The following is a 5,738-nucleotide window of genomic DNA, read 5'->3' as shown; positions in this document are numbered from 1 at the left end:
GAGGTGTCTGCTGCTTAGGATGGAACGTAATTGGTCGACGTTCCAGTTAGTCAATCCAGGGGCTGGTTTTATGGAGTCAGCTGGGTTTTTATTTATAGCTGAATTAATTGCCCAGTAGAAGCCAGCTTGTACAGTAGCACCCCAGAGAAGGCACTATGAAAATGGATTTTTCACATCATATTAAATATTCATAAATTCACATCTGTTAAAAGCATTTTATTTAGCATAAAATAATTTTAAACTGGGAACCAAATATCTTTTGCTCTTACCAGATTTTTAAAAGAACATATGTCATTTGGCAAAAGCCTTTGTCTTTCCCCTACTACCTGTCTCCTTTTTCAAAACAAAGGGAGAGACAAAAAATCACAAAAAATACCAAAGATACTGTAGGGAGAGAAACACAGTGGTGCTTGTGGTTCAAGCTGATTACTACAGGCCAGCAATAGTGCAGAGGACAGAAAGCCACATTAGTGAGGTGTTGGGTCAAAGTTAATGTGCTTTGCAGGGAACCATCACAAATGTGTATAATTAAATCAGGGAACCATCACAAATGTGTATAATTAAATAAATAAATATTGGGAAAACTCTTATCAGAATTAGAGATGTAAATGCCTCTTTCATTGTTTCCATTGACTCTATATGACTATGTGATCTATTTGTGTCAGATTCAGAAAGGTGAGGAAATTCAGAGAAGCGATGTCTTTATAAATTAAACATTATGGACCTCAAACTGGCAAAAAAATTGAACCAGAAACAAAGGAGAAGCATATAGTTAATTTCGTGCAACATAATACAATGTTAAACCACCCTCTCCTCTTTGAATTTATTTCAGATTTGTCACATGGTATGTATTGTAGTTACACAAAGAAGTGATAAGTGGCTCTAACAGGAGTTATAACAGAAATCTTTAATCAGAAGCTTCAGCTGAGTTGTTCCTGAAATTAGGTCAGATAAATATAACATATCTTTGACATACATTGAGGAGTACTCATAGAAATGCCAATAAGATCATGCTTTTTATTTCTGATCTTGAAACTGTACTATAATGGTTGCATATCTGCTACTTTTATTTTGTTGAAAAAGTAGTAGGGTTAATTTTTTTCATTTGGAATTTTGCACTAATCTAAATTTAAAATACACCCAAGAACTTAAACCAGTCTTTTGATATGCTGAAAACTTCTACATCCCAGTTCAAAAATCTTAATCTATTGATTTTTTTCTTTTTTCTTTCTTTTTTTTTTTTTTCCAAAAGTGAATGGAAAATCAGCAACTTGGTTTGATCCTACTACTTTTCAGATGAGATTAAATCTCATGTAGACTCTGAACATCATTAAAGTGAAAATGACCTTAGAATTAACCTATCTAAATTCTTAGGATTAAACCATCTTAACCTTAACAGTGATGGTTAAAAAAAAGAGAGAGAGAAAAAAAAAAAGCATTTGTATCAGTACAGCTAATTTGTTGTAAAGTATACTAGACTACATCAAAGCAGATAAAAAACTCTTTTGCTGACTGTGCACTATAGGAAAGGAAAATTGTCATTTTTAAAACAATTAACTGCATTACCATTATTAGTATAGTATACAAAACAAATACCAATACTTGCAATTTAAATATATACTTTTAAAGGTAGACTTATTTGTTAAACTTTTAAAATGTCATGAGGTTCTGTAACAGATACTATAAAAAAAGTACAATTATTAAGGACACATTAACAATATAAATATTGCATTTTAATAGTGCTAATAGAAGGTAGTAATTCTCATAAGTTAAACAGCAATACATCCAGAAAGCTCATTAAAATAAAATAATGTTTGTATTGAATCCAACTGTACATTTTATGTCAAGGTTTGGATCTCATGAGAAGTAAGGACAAACCAACCTTCCTGTGATAAGAACATTCTAAATCACAAGTCATTAGGTGAGAAAAGAGAAGAGATGGGTTTAAAACACCTATGACTCAATTCAGTTGTCTAAACACAGATGTCTCAATCAATTTGAGAATTCCTGGCTGGGTGGAGCCCAGGTGACTTCAGTGTGCTACTTCACAGGTATTTTGTCTTAACTTTCAGACTCATATAAATGTTTACACACTCTGGCATGTTATACTAGCATCTTTTACTCAGATATAGACTAAGTCACAAAAGATGCAGTCAAAAATTCAAACAATGCAACATAACTTAGAGAATATATATGTCATTTTGACTTCAATGATGTTCAGAGTCTACATATGACTTAATCTCATTTGACAAGTAGTAGGATCAAACCAAGTTGCTGATTTTCCATTTACATTTGAAAAAAAAAAATCCCAAAAAACAACAAATTAAGATTTTTGGACAGGGATGTAGAAGATTCCAGCAAAAGGTAATATCCAGATAAGTCACTATAGGATTTTGTACTATTTGACATGACCTAAGGTATCCCAGAGACCATTACTTGCAAGTTTCCAGACAGATAGTTCCTAGGTCACTTTCATGAGCTTCATATGATGGCGAACACTAGGGTGAATCAAAGTGAATGGATGCCAGTTCATGGTCAACCATATTCTTCCTTATATTTCTAAGATGCAACTCGAAGCATAAGTCCAAGTTGAAGTCTTCTCCAAGTCAGTTTTTAATAGTGCTTAATTTTTCCTAAGAAGTCTTTCATGGGAACAAGAAAGAAAATATTTCCTTCTTTTCTGTGCTTTCAAATTAATTATATCTTGTGGTTTCAAATTATTTATACCCTAGAGCTGGAGCATATCTGTTATGAAATTCAAAAAGTTAAATTTATCTCAGGTTTCTTCTTTTTACTGCAAAAAACACAATTTTTTTTTTTAGATTAAAAAAAAAAAAAACCCAGTTAATTTTCTCACCTTTATATTTTTTCTCATGTAAATGCTAAATTAGCACTATTCCCATGAATAACTGTAACATTATAAACATTATACATAATACTATACAATATTATTATGGTTTTGGAGGTGAAATATAATTGAACAAAAGAAAAGAAGATTAACAGGAAGGACAGACAGGGAACAAAATTCTGCTGGTATTGTTTAAATGCAGCTAATTTTTCTGTCTTTATTTTTGGTAAATATCACCTGAAATCTGAGATGTGAATTCAAGGAATTAACAAATTTTATTTTATTTATTTTATTATCTTTAAACTATTTTAAAGAGTTTGCACAAATGACTGGAAGGTCTCAAGTATGGGGTACATATAAATATCTCAATAGACTTATTGTACCCCATAATGAAAAATGTCTCCCTGTCTGCTGTTTTTTTTTTTTTCACCTTTCTTAACTTTTACAAAGTGATTTCAAAACTCCCAAAAGCACAATAATGCAAGATACCTACTTTATGTAGCTACAGATTAATGGCTCAGGAGATAGTAAGAGGTCAGGAGACATCAAGTATCATACAGAATACTCCTGAGCTTGTGTAGTCATTTATGACTCAAAGACCCTACTGGTAAACCCTTGGCTAACCACGTGATGTAACTAGACATTGTATTCTTTTGCAAACTCTGATAGTTCTTGCAAAACCACTTATCTAAGCACTATAAAACAATTTTCAATGCAGTTTGCAACAGAATCTAAGTGTGCAATAGACACCACCAATGGATATTGATTGGACAAGTTCAAAATTGTAAACAAGCATTAAGTTTTGCTTATTGGGCAAGTTCTGGGGAGTAAGATTGATTCTTGTAATATATTCAAAGTTGATGACACCTGCATATAAGCAGCCCTAGGTTAGCAGCAGAGTTCAGTGCACCTGTATGACATAAAAGCCTGATACTGGAGTAGTAGTCCAGAAGTGCTTGTCCTGGCACCCAGCTATCAGATCAGGACTTTAGTCCACTCTAAGTCCAACAGTGCCACAGAAATGCCGTGGACATTCCAGGATATTTCAGATGTTATTGAGGGCCCAAAGACTAACTGAACCAAAGCCTAAATTACAGAAAAGAAGTAGTATCTATAATAGGAGAAGTAAGAAATTTAAAAGATCGGAAAAGAAGGGAAAATGTTGAGATTGTGAGTAAAATAAGGGCTGGGTTCAGATCACTATTCGGATGCTTCCTTATCAGTGTTTACCTTGCAGATGTCTAAACATGAGCTATGATTTTGCTCACACAAAAATCAGTGGAGATCCTGTTCCTAGAGTTAACAAGAGTGTGGGAAGCTGAATATTCAGCTAAAGCAGCAAATACATCTGATCATTGGAATAACTCTAAGTTCCTCTAAATAGGAACAGGGTTTATTTTCTGCTTTTTACTTTTTTTTTTTTTAGATGTTATAGTATCAAAGACAGATGCACAAAGCTGGCAGTTACGAGACCTGACAAGTGGAGTTGAGGTGAGATCCCTCATTTAATGTATCTTAAATGGAGTGAGTAGGAAGATTTTTTTATACGACTGAGTTTTGGCTTTGGTTCACATGTAGACATCTATATTTATGTATACCTAAATGTATACCTACATTTAGGTGTTAAACACCTCATTATGTCAAACCAGACTACAGAAGATGTAGCCACATGACTTAAATAAATAGTTCTGAAAGAAAGGATGAAAAATGCATAGAAAGTTGAAGCTGTCATCCTCTTTTACATTTCCTTTCTTAATTCCATTCCTCTGTCAATATTTTCAATATTCCACAAAACAATCTAAAAACAAATTCTTTGCTTATATTGCAACATACTGTAGGGTATAGTAAGCTTGTGTTTCACTGTTGTTTACAATTTTATATCAAATGCAAAATAAATATTTTGGATACATTTTGGATATATTTTTCAGCAGTTGCACAAATTGGTGAATAAGGAAATTTGTGCATGGAATCTCTAGATCATTTAATATCCTATCTGAACTTCCAGTGTATGAGAAACAGGGCAATGCTATGGAGTTCTATCCTTACAATAAAATATGACAGTACTATGGATAATTGCCTGATAATAGCATAAATGTACTTTGAGAGATCAGTTAGATAGTCATGCATACCAGAAGGCAGGTGAATGAGTGAAGTATTTAACAACTTTTAAAATTAAAGACCTTGCCAACTCCTTATCAGTTCAAATATAATTGCCTTGATTTACACTAAGAAGAAAGACAAGTAGTTTTGTTTCATGTTTGCAGAGATAAAGGTTGTAAAAATACATATTTAATTCACGATTGATACTTTTGAGACAATATCTGTTTGATATTTTCTCAGAGAGTTATTTGAATATTTAATGATTGAAGAGGCTCACCATCTTTGTGCAACAGCCAATAGCACAGTTGACAACATATGAATAAGACTCATCAGTTCAGCCTGGATACACTCTCATTTAGGGTCTATTTTATAGGCTTTGGCACCTACAATTAATTTAATAAAATGTTCAGATACTTGGCAACAAACCAGTCTGTCTTAGTAACCCCGAATGAACATCCTGAGAGTGAGACAAAGATTTGGCGTGCCAACTTACCTTAACACACACCTCCATACCATTTAACCACAGCACTAAGTCCAGCTGTTGGCCTTTGTGGACACACTGTCAGCTTATATTCAGGGGCTGTTGACCAGCACACCCAGGTTCTTTTCCTCTGGGCATTTTTCCAGTCACTCTGCCCAAATTGTGCAGCACTGCATGGGGTTGACGTGAAGAAGTGAAGGACTCAGCACTTGGTGTTATGGAAGCTTATATTGCTGTCCTTGATCCATCCTTGCCAGATCCCTCTGCAGAGCCTTCCTGCCCTCCAGCAGATCAACACTACTGCCCAAC

The sequence above is a fragment of the Onychostruthus taczanowskii genome, unplaced genomic scaffold (genome assembly GCF_017590055.1).
Source record: "Onychostruthus taczanowskii isolate IOZ18803 unplaced genomic scaffold, ASM1759005v1 scaffold85, whole genome shotgun sequence".
NCBI lineage: Eukaryota > Metazoa > Chordata > Aves > Passeriformes > Passeridae > Onychostruthus > Onychostruthus taczanowskii.
This window is presented reverse-complemented; position numbering follows the sequence as displayed.